Source organism: Boleophthalmus pectinirostris, unplaced genomic scaffold (genome assembly GCF_026225935.1).
Source record: "Boleophthalmus pectinirostris isolate CB_2022bp ecotype Guang Dong unplaced genomic scaffold, ASM2622593v1 HiC_scaffold_1, whole genome shotgun sequence".
Taxonomy (NCBI): Eukaryota; Metazoa; Chordata; class Actinopteri; order Gobiiformes; family Gobiidae; genus Boleophthalmus; species Boleophthalmus pectinirostris.
In genome coordinates, this window is record NW_026570970.1 from 1,178,290 (window position 1) to 1,196,145 (window position 17,856).

Consider the following 17,856-nt stretch of genomic DNA (forward strand, 5'->3'; position numbering starts at 1 on the left):
GTGAGTCTCCTTGGTATATGCCACATTTGATGGACACTTGTGCAAGTGGCTTCCCCTTGGCTTCAAGGGTGGTTTTCCACAACCGTATCGAGTTTGCAATGAAGACTCTTAGAGTCCTGTTGATATTGTACAGCTCCAAACACTCAGTGATCCATGTGTGTGGTATTGAGTCAGAGGATTTCTTGTAATCAATCCAGGCAGTGCACAGGTTGGTCTTACGGGTTTTGCAGTCGCGGGCGACTGTTTGGTCACCAGGAGTTGGTGCTTGGCTCCCCTGGTGTTTTTGCCGATGCCCTTCTGTGCTGTGCTCATGTATTGATCCATGTGCTGCTTATCTTAGCCGTGATGATGCCTGACATGAGCTTCCATGTTGTGGAGAGACAGGTTATTGGCCGATAGTTGGATGGGACTGTACACTTTGAGGGATCCTTCAGGATCAGGACTCTTTCCTGGATGTCTGCAACAATGATGGTGACTGGATTCTGTTCAGGGAGGTTGCTGTTGTCTCCTCTCAGATCCACCAGCCACTGTGCATCGGTGTTATGTGATGCCTCCCTCTCCCATGTGCCTTTCCTGTACCTTTCAGTCTCCAGCCTTGGTGGGTCTGCTCTGCTGTTCTGCCACTCAGCATACACTTTCACCAGTTGTGTTTCAAACAGGCGGTTTATTCCTCTGGCCTCGATATCTCGTGTGTACCTCTTTAGGCGGCTGGCCAAGGCTTGGAGCCTTTGTTTTATTTTAGCCTCTAACCGTCTTTTCCATGGTGGGTGTCGTATCTCATGGCTCCATGGTTGATCTTATAGCCCAACACCTCTAGGATCACTGCTGCTGAAGTGTAGATCAGCTCTTTGGTTTCAGTGATGGTTGTGGTTGAATCACTCTCAGTGTTGCAGTCACATCTTCTAGGAGACATTCAGACAGTATTTCACTTAGTCTCTGTACACATTTTTCACTTGCTGCTCAGGGCTTCTTTAGTCTATAAATTGGCTATTACATGTTTGAAATGACTTTTAACTTATTTCTAATTGATATTTGGCCTCAACACACACACAACACACACACACACACATACACACACACACACAGTTACAAGGAACTGTTTCATTAGAAAAATATTTGAACTTTTACATGGTGCTGACTTTGTTATCATTCACTGTTATCCTTTTGGGTTTGCTTGTTTGCTGGACACAGTTCAAGAATTACAAATTGTTTCAGCTCCTTGTCACGCAACATGTTTTTAAGTCCATATTATTCTGTGAAATTGACTTAAGAGTTCTTATCTATCCAGACCACTCCCATGACAGGTGATAACAAGTACCACCCGTGTTATGGATCTTCTCCACCCGTTAAAGTTATCCACAGTCCAGTAATGAGAACAGTTCATCCTGCTCCACCCTGTAGCCACAGCCCCAGAGTTCACCATAACAGCAGCTACTATGGGTGTGAGAGGGAATACTCATCTAGTTACAGAGGCCATCCTGTTAACTTTGTCTCTGGATATGGTTATAACAGGACAAAGGTGGACACTTCCTGCTCACCTTATAATCGTGGCAGACAGAAAAGGAGAACATTACTGTTGTGTTCATTGTGGAGCAGCAGACCCCAGAGCCAGATGTAAACTCCCTCATCCTTGAAACTCACCTTTTCTCTGGTTCAGATCTGTACCTCACTAACCTCAAAGGAACGGCATGTGGCTTCTGTGACTTTGAGTGTTTTGAATGTTCTGGATGTCATCGGCCCGATAAAGGTTAAAATGGTTAAAGAGGCAAAAAGCTCCGTGGAGGAATGAAGACTCAGTCAGGGCACAGAAAAGGGAGTGTCGGAAGGCTGAGCGGAAATGGCACAAGTCAAATCCAGGTTCATTATGAGATTTACAGAGGAACAATGCATAAGTACAACTACACTTTGAGTAAAACAAGAGAGAAGTATTTTCGGACATTATTGGTAATTGCAGTAACAACTCTCGTGTCCTGTTTGCAACAGTGAACAGATTAACAAACCCTCCAGCTCCACTGCCACTAGAACTAATTTCCACATCTAAATGTAATGAGTTTGCAGTTTTCTTTAATGACAAAGTTCAGGGCATCAAAAATGCATCAATTCCACAACACAAATAACAAGCTGCAGCCACAGAGACACTTAGAGCTGAATCACTTTGCACCTGTAACTGACAAAACTGTTTTAGAGATCGTTACCAGTCTGAGTTCATCTACCTGCTGCCTGGACATGTTACCCACTAGATTTCTAAAGTCCGTCCTCAACAGTTTACTTTCACCACTCACTCACATAGTTAACATGTCACTTCAATCTGGAACATTCCCAAACACGTTGAAAACTGCGGTCATTAAGCCTCTCCTAAAGAAGAGCAGTCTTGATGCCACAGGACTGAACAATTTCTGACCCATCTCAAATCTGCCGTTTTTTGGCAAAGTCCTTGAAAAAGCTGTTTACCACCCAAGTTGGAAGAATATTATTATGCGTCACAGTTAAGATACCTGCACTGCTGGTGTAATTCATATTCCAGTGGAAAATGGATATTGAAAGCAGAAGTCTGGAGGATCCAATTCAAAATATGATTGGAGATAAAGAGTTATATGAAGAATATAAATTATACCTAGATCCTATAACAAATCATACCTTAACTATTTGGTTCAAAATACTTAAAAAGCACAAGATTCAAAAGTGTGCAAAAAAAATTTAAATGGATGGCATATGATAGTCAGTTCATGCCAGCCACATATGACCAAAATTATAAATACTGGACCACAAAAGGGATGACTGCCTGGTGTGTACTGGAGGAAAATGGGCAGCTGGACAGAGTTCAGAACTTGACAAAGCAATATCAACCTGGAAAACATGATTTCTTCAGGTACCTTCAAATGAGAGACTATCATAGAAGGGAAATACAGGGGAACCCCTCCATGGAAGAGAGTGATGTCATTCAAACAATAACTAAAGCCTATAAAGATGGTAATCTTAGAATAATTTCAGCATTATATAAAGCCCTAACTAAAAACGATAAGAACACAACTCTAACAGTGAAGGGGAAGTGGGAAAAAGAATTGAACATAAAAACTGAAGATAAAGATTGGTTTAAATGGGTCCAGTTGGGCCTGTAATGACATTGTGTAGTAGTGATGTGCAGGTTGACTCCATGGTCGACCTGCTGGTTCAGGCAGGTCAGATAAATCAATGAGAAGAGGTCAAGTGGGTCCCATGACAACCTCTCCTCAAGCATGTTCTGTAACTCCAACTATCAAACCAGGGCACAGGACTTTTGTATTTACCTGCACAAAGAGGACGACTTTAATCCTTATGCAACTATGGCCAAATGAAAAGTTTTAGTTTTATAGCTCTGCACTGGAACTACACAAACGATGCTCCAGTGTGAACGATGCACGAATCACACACGGCAACACGGTGCAGAAACAAAACTCATCTGGACAGAGACATCCAGAGCACATACACTCTGCATCTGATGCTCCTCGCTCCATGATCCAGGTGTTTTAGTCCCAAACTCCACTCAAAGCTTCTATGTGCACTTCATCCTGTGAGTGTGTGGGCCATTTCAAACAGATCCTAAACACTGCACTTGAGTGTAAATAGTAAAACAAAGTGTGATTTTAACACATTACGCAAACAAAACCACATGTTCACAAGGCGTGCACCTGCACATACAAGGGCAGATGCAGTGGTGCTGAACATGTTTGTTTTAATGTGCAGGGTTGTAGGTCAGGTCCCAATGTCTGAACACATTTGTTCGTGTCAGGTGGGTCGGGTTGGATTTGATCTCGGCTCACTGCATTACGAGCGTGTAGACTTGGAGAATGTTGGACACTGTTCATCATTCCCACAGTTTACTTTCATTGTATTAAATGTCTGCTCATTGTTCACACTTGTTGTTTGCACTGCTCGATCCGTCCAAGATGCTTCACGCCGCCTTTGTGACCTGCACCTCTACATAATGTTAACATGGGAATCGCTCATGCTCACTTGCCTCATTGGTAAATGTTTACATTTTTATATATCACTTTCCCACCTTCGAGGCACTCAAAGCCCCTTCAGGATGCATGTATCTTAACACTAGTGCTTTGTTAAGACCAGGGGTAAGATATGACCCCCAAGGTTTTCTCAAATCTTACTACACCCCTCCCTCATATAGAAACGAGAACAGCATCTTTCTCATTTCGACGAGTAATTGCTGAAATGCAAAATCTTTCAAACTGAAAACAGTATTTTTTTTTTTTTTTATGATTAAAATGTGATTAAAAATAAAAAGTCCACTATTTCAGTGACTAAAGTCAAAATAAACAGCAGTTTTACTTTAAACTGATCAAAAATCTCTTATGTCACTTTAAATTCACAAAACAAGGTATTAGTTCATGAGTCACAATAGTGACCAACCGTAACGCCCACTTATTTCATGCACTTTTTGACACATGAATTTCATAATTTCATCTTTGGGAAAATGTAGGCATTAATGGGTTAAGAAAAGAAACAGACCTGAAAAAAGGAGGATCCGTTTGTGATAATGTGTTATTTTGTTATTTGGCTCTAACTCACAGTCACATCCGGATCATCAGGAAATATATACAAACTGGTTTGTCTAGTCGTACATAGTTCTTCCAAACACACAGGTAACAGTCTCATTACAGATTTGGCATCGACTGCAGCAACAATCAAAAAAGGTTCAAGGTAAAGTTTTTGCTTTCAAAACTTTATATCTTATTGAAATTGTGTGTTTTTATATTGTTTAAGCTCTGTATCTGACTTTCTTACTTTTAGTCCAGGAATACACTTTTTAAGCTATTTGCAGAAATAAATAATTAAATAAGATGATTTAAACATTTTAATAGGCACGTGGACCTCGTGTAAATGTTCACTCAGACCAGACTAAATGCTAAATACTTAATTCAGATATTCAGTGACAATGATACAGCTAGTTTAGTTATGTTTTTTTTTTTTTTTTTTTTTTTTGAGTTATTGTTAATAAATGTATTGTGCATTTGTTTCCTTCCCTTGTTCATCAAAACGAACTGGAACAGAGCAGAAGGACGTTGGGTAGTAAACTGAGAACCACTGTACAATTGAACAATATCTTAAACTAACAGCAACGACACACTGTTTTAATACAAGAGACTGTTGTAACATTCATCTTGTTTGTAATTTATAAGATAAATATATGTATGTGTTATATATATATATATATATATATATATATATATATATATATATATAGGGTGACCATATTTCCATTTGTGAAAACCCGGACACCTTTGGAGGGGGGGATTTCTCTGATATTTTTTTAGTGCAGTTTTTTTTTTACAGTGTATGAACGTGTGTTGTGTATTACAGGAGGGCAGTAATTACACATGGGTGGGTCAGGACTAAACCAGGTCTAAACCAGGACTAAACCAGGACTAAACCAGGTCTAATCTTGGACTTAAGAGAGAAAACGCCGAGCAGTTTGTCCACAAAGTGCAGATCAGGCAACTGCCGCGTTTACCTCTGTGAGGTGCAGAGCTGAGCCGCTCCTTTCTCCTGTGTCACCACCAAACCGACCTGACACTGAGTCCTGGTTTAGTCCTGGTTTAGTCCTGTTTTAGTCCTGGTTTAGTTGTGGATTAGTCCTTCTCTTCAGTCCTGGTTTAGTCCTGGTTTAGTCTTGGTTCAGTCTGTGGTGTAGGCAGGGCAAAAGTTTGATATAATCTCGGGTTAACGGGCAGGTGCGGTCCTGTACTGGCAGGTGCGGTCCTGTCCTGGGGGTCTCCAAAAATGTCCCCGTGCAGGACTCTGTGCTGTCGGCTCCATTATGGAATAAATGAATCTTCAGTTTGTTCCATAAAGACGGAGGAAAATAACAAAAGGACGACAGCAGCAACAAGTTTGAAGAAGGAAGTAAAAAGTGTTGCACCTGTCGATCCTGTCGGAGAAAAGTGTATAAAGTTTGTGCTGAGGTTTTACAGACTTAAAACAGATAGAATAATTGTAAAATATAAAGTTGATACTTGGTGGATTTCACCTGTCGCAGGTTATTTTTAGAACATAACTCCCACGATAAACGAGGGACACTGTCCTCTCACCTCAGCCTGTGCACATGGACTCACACTTGTCCCGACCAGGACGGAAAACAGAGAATTTCTTGTCCAAGTCGTTGTTAAATCCACATTTGTGCTTCGGTGTGTTTCAGACCCACTGTTTGTGTCTCGCTCCTTCTGAGTCACAGACGAGAGACGCTCAGTTTAATGAACGATACTGAAAACCTGGACATTTGCATCACTTAAAAAAAAAATGTATATAAATCATCACAAATATTGCTACAGATCATAGGAAACATGAATTGCTCACATCACAGCACCATATGTTCTTAATAGTATTAGTCAACAGTTGACAAACCTCATGTGGATATGTATTCATTGCATGTATTCATTTTTTTCTGTGTTCTTAGGGAACTGGGCTTATAAATGTTTAACTAATCATGAGAAATGTATTTTAGATAATGAAGTCATGCTTCACAAAGGCTGTGTTCAAATGAAGTCTCAATGCTTCGTTGTGTGTAGTTATTATATGTTAATGTGATTCAGAGGAGATCAGTTAGTAATTTTATGTTCATATCAGCCAATTTCCAAAAAGAGCAGTAAGGAAAAGTACAGTGAGCAGAGTTTATTTAAACCTTATGTAGCCCACCTAAATCCAGTGTAATAAGACAAGGGCCCCTGAGTTCTTTACTAACTGTAAACTACAGACAATAATGATCAAAAAGATATAGAAATGAAATGACTTCCCACTGTGTTTCACTGTTCAACCTCTAAGCACAAACAGTTGGACTTTCAGTCACACTCAGGAACAGAAAATGATCAAACACAAGTAAATGAATGAACTTTAATTTACTGTGTCAGCACATTTTAACAGGTTAAATAGTTACTGTTCAAATGCATTGAACAGTTAATTTATATATCTATATCTATATATCTATATCTATATATATATATATATATATATATATATATTCATTAGAGATGTTAAGTGTCCATTTAGCTATTTACACGAGTATAAGCATATCCATATATATATATATATCACATTATATACATATATTCATATATACATATATACACACATGCATACATTCTCTACGTTCATTTACCTTATATGTTCATAACAATACCCCTTATTTATATACGTGTGTGGACGCATGCCTGCACCCACCCACATATACACATGCACATATATACACATGCACATATATACACATGCACATATATACACATGCACATATATACACATGCACATATATACACATGCACATATATACACATGCACATATATACACATGCACATATATACACATGCACATATATACACATGCACACATATATACACATTTAAATCCATGCACCTATATACATATAGGCACATATCCATACATATCCATATATTTCACTACATCTCTTTTACACTTCATATTATAATTCAGCTCAGGTCGTCTACCAGAGACCTGGGAGCCTGACAGTTCTGTGCAGTATCTTTGCTGTTCCTGTTCTGCACTTTTCTGGATGATTTTTAGCCAAGTGTGATGAATGAATGAATGATTTATTTATTTTTTTAACACTTTATCTGTAATTGTGTTTTTTATGTGTGTGTTGAGATTTACTTGTGGACAAATGAAATGGGAAATGTGGGACCAGCCTCAAATCTGCAAAATAAATGTACCTCCAGGTCCAAATAAAGTGACTGAAGCCTAAACACGTAACACTGTCTCTTCTGACTGAAGAACAGTTAAACTCCACTCAGTTTCCTTTACTTCTCTGTTTCCGTCCAAAGCATCGTGCAGATCATAACCTCAATAGTTTATCTGGACTTTTCTGCTGTTGTCTTTAGATTTTCCGTCACTTTTCACTAACCTGCGTCTGCAAACTGGTCCAGTTTAAATCAGTGCTGAAAGTTTTGTAACAGTTTTAACCCCTGTTCTTTGTTGAAACACTCCAGTGTTTCATACACATTCTGTTTTCAGTTGCCATAAAAAATCGTCCCACGACACCTCCTGCCAATTTGATCAAACTGTGATCATTCCATTCTTAGACTTTTTTTGTTTTTTTGCTCTATGACCAGTGTGAAGACGGACTTTGGGCCATGTTTTGTTTTTGAGTAAAGTCAATTTGAAAAAAAAATGTTTTGTACAAATTCTGTGTTTTGATTTTTAAACTTCTGTAAAATTGTTAAACGTTTATTTTATTTTTTTAAATAACTTTTTCATGAAGAGTTCTCTTCAAAATGTCACTTTGACATGAAGTTACCAAAATGATGATGAACCTCTTAGGTGTTAGATTTTGTCATATAAAGTTTACGATCAGCCCACTAATGTCAGAATCACATTTTTTTTCTCTGACTCTGACCAGTTGAAAAAAGTTGCACTGGTGATGTTTCGTACAAAAAGTGTATTTCAGTTTTTGTGTGTGTGAGGGACACTGGGGTGGAGGGGCAGGACTCTGCTCCGTGAGACACTGACGTCTTCCAAACATAACTCATGTTTCTTTAATAAATCAAATTAAAAGTGTATTTGAATTCCTCCTGTCCAGTGAGTAGCTCATGTAAACTCTAAACTACCTCTGCTTTATCATGTGTTGTTTTCTGCATTTATTTCACTTCCCTGCGTCTCGACGTCACGTTTTACCCTCTGTGTTAACCACACGTGATGGACTTGGCTCTTGTTATGTGCTTTATGCACTGGAAATACTGTTCACTTTAGAGACTGGAGACACTTCCAATCTGCTCCAAACAGAAGCAGTGGACACGAGGCTGGAGTGTCTCACGTGTCCTGCTCTTATGACACAGCTGCTGTTTCTTGCAGGAGTCATGAAGTGGTTGGTGGTGAGTTTGGTGATGCTCTGGAGCTCTGAGGCTGCAGGAACTGACGTGAGCTGCAAAGATAAAAACGGCGGAGATGTGGATTGGTGAGAAAGTGAATATGTTTGGTTTTAGCCCAGAGTCGTCGCTGGCTGTGTCTTTGTTCTGTTACGTCCTGTGTCTCTGCAGGTACATTCTGTATAAAGCACCAAAGGACAACAAAGACACATCCAAACTCAAACTCGAAACTCAAACTCAAACCGCTGAGGGCGACGAGTATGTTTATATCAGCAAGAATGTGAAGAGAACTGCCAAACCCATCACAGAAATCCTGAGGAACACTCTCAGCCCCATGCTCAAATCAGTGCGGGACATGGTACAGTTTGGTTTATCAGACTACTGCTGTTGTGTCCTTAGGCAAGACCCTTCTCCTCTTCACTGACCTCTGAGAGCTGTAACAGTGTCATTTTTGATCAGTGTTGAAGCACAAAAACTGTGAAGAGAAAATAGAATAGAAACACAAACAGTGACAGTGACGTCCTCATCACTGCAGCTTCTGTTTCAGGACAAATCCTTTGGCTTCCTGAGCTACAACGACCAACCTCCAGGATCCACCAGTGGACAAAACTATGGACACAGCAAAGGTCAGAGACGTACATGTGTGACATCATGTCCCTGTCTGTACAGGTGATGTTTCTGTCTGTACAGGTGATGTTTCTGTCTGTACAGGTGATGTTTCTGTCTCTGTACAGGTGATGTTTTCTGTCTCTGTACAGGTGATGTTTCTGTCTGTACAGGTGATGTTTCTGTCTGTACAGGTGATGTTTCTGTCTGTACAGGTGATGTTTCTGTCTCTGTACAGGTGATGTTTCTGTCTGTACAGGTGATGTTTCTGTCTGTACAGGTGATGTTTCTGTCTCTGTACAGGTGATGTTTCTGTCTGTACAGGTGATGTTTCTGTCTCTGTACAGGTGATGTTTCTGTCTCTGTACAGGTGATGTTTCTGTCTGTACAGGTGATGTTTCTGTCTGTACAGTTGATGTTTCTGTCTTCTGTACAGGTGATGTTTCTGTCTGTACAGGTGATGTTTCTGTACAGTGTGATGTTTCTGTCTGTACAGGTGATGTTTCTGTCTGTACAGGTGATGTTTCTGTCTGTACAGGTGATGTTTCTGTCTCTGTACTGTGTTTCTGACAGGTGATGTTTCTGTCTCTGTACAGGTGATGTTCTGTCTGTACAGGTGATGTTTCTGTCTGTACAGGTGATGTTTCTGTCTGTACAGGTGATGTTTCTGTCTGTACAGGTGATGTTTCTGTCTCTGTACAGGTGATTTTCTGTCTGTACAGGTGATGTTTCTGTCTGTACAGGTGATGTTTCTGTCTGACAGGTGATGTTTCTGTCTGTACAGGTGATGTTTCTGTCTGTACAGGTGTGGTGACTGGGACAGCAGCTCCGCTCTGTGGCTCACTCACAGCACTCCTAAGTTTCCGACGTCTGAGAGGGACAAGAACAAATTCTGGAATGACAATATTTATAAAAAAGGCCAGACCTTCATGTGTGTGACTCTGGGCTATAAAGATCTCGATACTGTAGGTAAGAAAAAAGTTTATGTTGTTTTACTGTAAATTGAAGTGAATTCCCTGTAAGGTCTATGCCAGGAGACTGGAGACAAGAATCAGGTGATAGTCTAGATTGACCGTATTTCCATTTGTGAAAACCTGGACACCTGACCGGGGGCGGGAGGTGGGGCCTCCACATTGAGCTACAGTCGTCCTTCGATATATCGAGGCTCACCTTTTGCGGTCTCACCATATGTGGAATTTTTTTTCTTTTTCTTTTCTTTTCTTTTTTGTTTTTGTGTGTGTCAGTTTTGCATGTTTTTTTGTTTTGTTTTGTTTTTTTACACACGGGTTAAACGATTAAACCACATCTAAACCAGGACTAATCTTGGATTTAAGAGAGAAAACGCAACTGCCTCTGTGAGGTACAGAGCTGAGCCGGTCTTTCTCCTGTGGTCACTTTCCAGCCTGTCCCAACAGTGAGTCCTGTTTCAGTCCTGGTTCAGTCCTGGTTCAGTCCTGGTTCAGTCCTGGTTCTGGTTCACTCCCTGGTTTAGTCTTGGTTCAGTCTGTGGTGTAGGCAGGGCAAAAATTTGATATAATCTCGGGTTAACGGGCAGGTGCGGTCCTGTACTGGCAGGTGCGGTCCTGTCCTGGGGGTCTCCAAAAATGGCCTGGTGCAGGACTCTGCTCTGTCGGCTCCATTATGGAATAAATTAATCTTCAGTTTGTTCCATAAAGAAGGAGGAAAATAACAAAAGGACGACAGCAGCAACAAGTTTGAAGAAGGAAGTAAAAAGTGTTGTAAGTGTCCTGTGTGAGAAAAGTGTTTAAAGTTTGTGGTGAGGTTTTACAGACTTAAAACAGACAGAATAATTGTAAAATATAAAGTTGATACTTGGTGGATTTCACCTGTCGCAGGTTATTTTTAGAACATAACTCCCACGATAAACGAGGGACACTGTCCTCTCACCTCAGCCTGTGCACATGGACTCACACTTGTCCCGACCGGACGGAAAACTGAGAATTTCTTGTACAAGTCACTGTTTTTTTTTTTGTTTTTATTTTTTAAACAATGTTTTTATTTAGTTTTGTACATTATAAAGCACAACCACACAAACTCTCAGTCATGAATAGAAAAACAAACAAAAATAAATAAACAATCAAACAAACAAACAAGCAAAAAAAAACTAAAAAAACAATTACAGATCAACCGAACAGTTAGAAAATTAAGTTTATAGCATCCATACATTTTTTTCCCCCAACCCAAATATCAATAAATAAAAACATATATACACATATACACACCACAAAAATATAAGATGTACACATATATACATACATGAAAAAATATAATAGAAATAAATCAAAACAAAAGGTTTACAGAAAAGTATCAATCATCTTCAGCACCGTCCGTCAAATTAAGATTCCCTACAAAACTTTTAAGAGGAGCCCACAACTCGTCAAACTGTTTCAACTTTCCTTTCCTAATCCATGTGAAAAACTCTGAGCGTCTGTTTTACCCAGTGCACAAACCTGGAAATACAAGTTTTTTTTTCCAAAACATTGGAACTGTTCTTTTTGCTTGTAGAAAACACATATTAATCATAATCTGTTCACTCTTCGTAAACTTGTGCTTTTTGGGATATAAACCTAAAATAAACATAACAGGATTTGTTGGAATCTTCTTAGAAACAATCATCTCCACCACTTTTCTGACCTCCTCCCAGAACAGTCCTGTTTCAGGACATTCCCACAGGCAGTGGAGAAGAGTTCCTTCAGCATCAGCCACTTGCTCCAAATATCTGTTATGTTACGGTTAGAAAGGTTCAGTTTGACTGGTGTTACAGATGTTCTCATGAGCCACTTATATCGCAGAAGCTTAAATCGAGTATTAATGAACTGTTTGTGAGCTTTGCTACAGGCTGATTCCCAATCCTCTTTGACTAATTTGATTTGAGATCCTCATGCCCTGAGTTTAGAGTCAGAGTTTTCACTTGAATGAGACAGTAAAAGGTCGAACAGCTCTGATATGGAGCTTTACTCTGACTAGTTTTACAGATGATTGTTTCCAATGACGTTTTTTTCGGTCTAGTTAATTGATTACCTTGATTGGTTCTAATAAAACTCCTTAGTTGAAAGAATTTAAAAAAGTATTTTCTATCCATTTTGAACTTGCATATCATATCCTCAAAAGACATTCATGATTCTGAGTTTGGCATAAATAAATCCTGTACTGACTTTAATCCCTTTGACGCCCAAACTTGAAAGACCAAATCTGCCCTCAGGGATGAAGCGCTGGTTTCCCCAAACTGAGATGCACAAAGACAAGTTACTCGTCTCCTTAACATAATTACGAACCATAAACCAGATTTTTATCATATGGTTTAACAATTGGATTTGTAGTTTTTTTTATCAGGTTGGAAATCTTATCAGAGTAAAGATAATGTGGTAATGGTAGATCCAGACCACCTGATTCCATTTCTTTCCACTGGGGCATTATTAGTTTCAAAATTAAATTTGATTGGACACTTTAAACCTCCCTGGTTTTATGGCAAATGCATTAAAAACAACCGAATTCGAGCTTTACCATTTTTCCAAATAAATGCAATAAATTGTTTTTTTATCTTTGCAAAAAAAAAATCATTGGACGGGGGCAATGGCACATTCTGAAACAAATATAACATTTTGGGGAGCATATTCGTTTTAATAACATTAATTCTTCCAATTAAGGACAAAGGTAATAATATCCACCAATCAACAGACTCTGTTGTATCATTCATCAAAGATTCAGAGTTCATCCTGACCACAGGAATTCCAATTTGCGTCTGATTTCTATGCCTAAATATGTAAAGTGATCCACCGCTGTGGATACGAGAGACGCTCAGTTTAATGTCCCAATGAACAGTACTGAAAACCCGGACTTTTGCATCAGTTTAAAAAATAATAATCCGGACGCCCCAGACATGACGCAAAATATGGACATGTCCGGGGAAAAACGGACGTTTGGTCAAACTATGATAGTCGAACCTCAGATCCAGGAGGAGCAGTGTGGTTTTAGTCCCGGTCGTGGACACTGGACCAGATCTACAGTCTCCATCAGGAGCTCGAGGTTCATGGGAGTTTGTACAGTCCACATGTGTTTTGTGGATCTGGAGAAGCGTTCAGCCGTGTCCCTCGTGTGTCCTGTGGGGGGCGCTCTGGGAGTCTGGGGTCTGGTCCTTGTGTGACCGGAGGAGGAGCTGTTGTTCTCTGCTGTAAATCAGACCTGTTCTTGGTGCATGTTGGACTCCGCCAGGGCCGCACCTGTCACGGTTCTGTTCATTGTTTTTATGGACAGAGTTTCTCGGTGCAGTCAGGGGTCAGAGGGTTCGGTTTGGGGACCACAGGATCATCTCTGCTGTTTGATGATGTTGTCCTGTTGGACCTGCAGCTCTGGGGCAGTTTGAGGGTCGTGGTTCTTGACTGTAAAAAGTCGTCCCCTTTTCCACTTCCCGTCTGGGAGCTGCTGCCCCCGCGACCCGACCCCGGATAAGACGAAGAACATGGATGGATGAATTGAATGTTTTTGTATTTTATTATTGTAAGATGATCCTGAGTGTCTAGAAAGTGTCTGGCAAATAAAAGGTTTTATTATTTATTATTATAAACATCACACTTCTGCTTCTGTTCCTCTGCTTCAGGGAGACACCTACAGAACATCAGAGCTTATGTTTTTGATCATCACCTTCCTGATATCGTCCACGAAGAGCTAAAGAATGCAGTCAAAAAAAAAGAGGATGTCTCTTACCGCGGGAAACCCCAAGATCTAAAGACCAAAGGTGGAAAGAAGCTAAAGACCCTGGCAAAAATCAATGACAAAAAACAAACAGACTACACACCTAAGGCTGAAGGTAAGAAAATGAGAAGAGCCATTGGTGAAAGCTGCATGATATTAAAGAGTGTTTCTGTGTTTTATTCAGTTGGAGACCTGTACGTGCAGCTTGCTGAACATTTGAAAAGTGACATGAAGGCTCAGACCTGGGGCTGTCAGAAAGGTAGAGACAAGAGCTTCTGTGGTGAACCCTATAAGGTGTTTAACATACAAGGGGTCAGCACAGACATAGGAGACTGGATCAACGACAAAAGATCACTCCAAATGGGCCATAACCACTGATAATAACGTCCACTGGACCTGCATCGCAGATTCCAATAGAAGTCCATCACAGTACGAACGGCCCGGAGGAGCTCTGTGCATCAAGGACGAACAAGTCAAAAGTCACTTTAACAACTTCATAAACGGAACAGAAGCGTGTCCAGGGCAGAATCTACAATCACAAGCACACAACACTCATGCTGGGAGGTCAGACAGTGACTGTAGAGACACAGATGTAGATGAAGATGAAGACTGATAAATAGACTTTATTAATCCACAGGGAAATTCAGTTTTCCAGCTGCAATACATCACAGACAAACCAGCAGAAACACACAGATAAAAAACTAAACAAAACAAAAAACTAGGTCAGTGCAATGATAAATACAATTACAACACAATTAATAAATGACTTCCCTCCCTTCGACCCCCTTATGTTAACACATTATACAGTCAAATAGCTCTGGGTAAATAAAACACTTCCTGGGAGTGTCCGTGGAGCAGGTGAGAGAAAACCCTGAGGGAGCTCCACAGCCTCAGCTCCAGCTCATGGGTCAGTCCACATCAGCCGACCTCCTCCATGAAACATCTCACACTTTCCAAACAATGAACCACAAATAATCTCCAACTGTCTTCCCTTAGAACAAACAAATAGTCTTTAAGGACATTAAAGGGAATTGAACCTTTCTACAGGTGGAAAAGTCCCTGAGCTCCACCAAAAATGACCCAGTTTGAAATGAAGGAAGTTAATAGTCGATGTTTTTATTTATTTAAACTAATCAGAATCTGCAAAAGTTTCTCTGGTCAAAATTTGATCAAATCTAACTGTGTCACATGGATCCAAAGAAGAGACCAAAAAGATCAAACCTGGACTGAGACTCGACACGTCCACATGAAAACTCAGAACAGTGTGAGATTTGTGTCAGAAATGTTGGTTCTCTCAAATATTCAGGTTCAGTTCGTTTGTAAAAATCTGCTTGGAGTAAATAGATTTAATAAAATAAAATAAATAAATAAATTGAGCAGCAACCAAATGTGAGATTTTGGGGCCACAGCCACAACCTCAATAAAAACACACAATATTTGACAACAGATTTAGAATCTATGACCAAAAATCTACAATAAAACAAATGTTCATCTTCCTCGCTCTATTTTGATGAAGTTCTGGTCTCAAACATGTTTATAAATTAAGGCTTCAGAAAAAGTGAACATGGCCCCAAAACTTCAACGGGTCAAAACTCAGGAACGACTGAAGGGACTGAGAGAAAACTTTAGATTCTTTCATTTGGTCATTTTAGACATTTTTAAGATTATTTTTCAGCCAAATCTGAGACGGTTCAAAGTGGAGCTTCCTTGAAAACGTCTGATTTCCTGTGGACTGAGCTTCATGCTGCTGTTGTCCAGGACAGAGAGCAGCTTGGCCAACGTCCTCGTCTCCATCACAGACTCCACACAGTCCTTCATCACACAGGACGCCGCCTTCTGTGTCAGTTTGTCCAGACTCCGGGCGTCGCTCCGTCAGACATTTCCTCCCCCGCGCACCACAGCACGAGCCCACATCCACTCACAATCTGCCTCTTTTTGCACGTCTTAAAGAAGCGACTTTTGTCCTGAAAATCCAGTGTGTTAAGTCCAACCTGAGCCTGACCGTGTCCTGCACTCACAGTTTGTGTAAACGTCCTCTGGGAGGCGCCGTGTCGCCCACAGCAAAACACCAACAGCGACTATAAATCTTTTATTCCTTCTGCCGTAAAGTTTTGAAATGGAAAGTAAATTTGCTGTTGTGTCCCTGATGTTCTGAGGTTTAACTGTGCGTCGTGTGTTTTATGGATTTGATTTGGTTTTGATTTGATTTTATTTTCGAGCAGAGATGTGCAAACTGAACTGCCCTTTGGGATTAATAAAGCTGTTGATTGATTGATTGGTCTGTGTTTGGACAAATCCTGTGTGTTTGTGTTTGTCTTCATCATTTATCACAGAAAACTCAAGGAAACTGGAAGAGGAAACTCACATCATTTTACAGTCAGAAAAATAAAAACAAACTTTTGGCTTTGTACTTGTGTTTTTGTCACATTTTCTCATTTTCTCAGGTTTTGTCACGTTACATTTGGGCACTTTTTGTTTTTTTCCTGCTTTCTTTTTATTGTTTATATTTTTGGAGCATTTCTGCCTAGTTTTGTTTTTGTAGTTTTTTTGTGCTCATTTCCGGCAGGAGGCATTAAACCTCTCAGGCTCAAATAAAATTTTAGTAACAGGAAAAACTCTGATATTTGGGGATAATGATCACATGGGGCAGTGATATACAACCCTGACTTTTTTTTTTTTTTTTGAGACCTTCACATCCAGTTCGTTCTGGGATGTTGCAGATTTGCAGCATTGGTCCAGTGTTAAATTAACACTGAAGACTGAAAATGATTTGAACATTAACTTTATGTGTTCACCACTTTTCATAACAATGAAAACATAAAGTTCAGTGTAACAGTTTTACAGCGGCAGAACAACATCACTTTTTCGTGTGATTCTCCAAGAAACAATTTTTATCCTTTGTAAACAACAAAAGTATTTTGCACTTCTGGTCGTTTGTGTGGAGTTGTTCTTGCACAGTTTGTATCGTCCACGTTTATCAGGATGAACGGGAAAAAGGCTCCTGAGTAAAAAAGGCTCATAAAATATGGATTTGGAGTAAGTAGATCATTGGCATTTAGCTGTTGCAAATCTGCAACGTCTGGAGACGCCCAGCGCCACGACCTCCCTCTCTCTCTCTCTCTCTCTCTCTCTCTCTGTCTCTCTCTCTCTCTCTCTCTCTCTCTGTCTCTCTCTCTCTCTCTCTCTCTCTCTCTCTCTCTCTCTCTGTCTCTCTCTCTCTCTCTCTGTCTCTCTCTCTCTCTCTCTCTCTCTGTCTCTCTCTCTCTCTCTCTCTCTCTCTGTCTCTCTCTCTCTCTCTCTCTCTCTCTCTGTCTCTCTCTCTGTCTCTCTCTCTCTCTCTCTCTCTGTCTCTCTCTCTCTCTCTCTCTCTCTCTCTCTCTGTCTCTCTCTCTCTCTCGTCTCTCTCTCTCTCTCTCGTCTCTCTCTCTCTCTCTCTCTCTCTCTCTCTGTCTCTCTCTCTCTCTCTCTCTCTCTCTCTCTCTGTCTCTCTCTCTCTCTCTCTCTCTCTCTCTCTGTCTCTCTCTCTCTCTCTCTCTGTCTCTCTCTCTCTCTCTCTCTCTCTCTCTCTCTCTCTGTCTCTCTCTCTCTCTCTCTCTCTCTCTCTCTCTCTCTCTCTCTCTCTCTCTCTCTGTCTCTCTCTCTCTCTCTCTCTCTCTCTCGTCTCTCTCTCTC

The 17,856-nt window shown here is 40.3% G+C and overlaps 2 protein-coding genes across 2 annotated transcripts in view; both read left to right on the plus strand.

Annotated features, from left to right (window-relative positions):
- The window catches only part of LOC110165802 (NACHT, LRR and PYD domains-containing protein 3-like), a 155,503-nt gene that overhangs the window by 117,864 nt on the left and 19,783 nt on the right, over positions 1-17,856 (plus strand).
- The window catches only part of LOC129407590 (plancitoxin-1-like), an 80,810-nt gene continuing 72,115 nt past the window's right edge, over positions 9,162-17,856 (plus strand). Inside the window, exon 1 of the mRNA XM_055149085.1 lies at positions 9,162-9,491. The gene's annotated coding sequence lies outside the window, so the exon portion shown is untranslated. The remainder of the gene's footprint in view (positions 9,492-17,856) is intronic.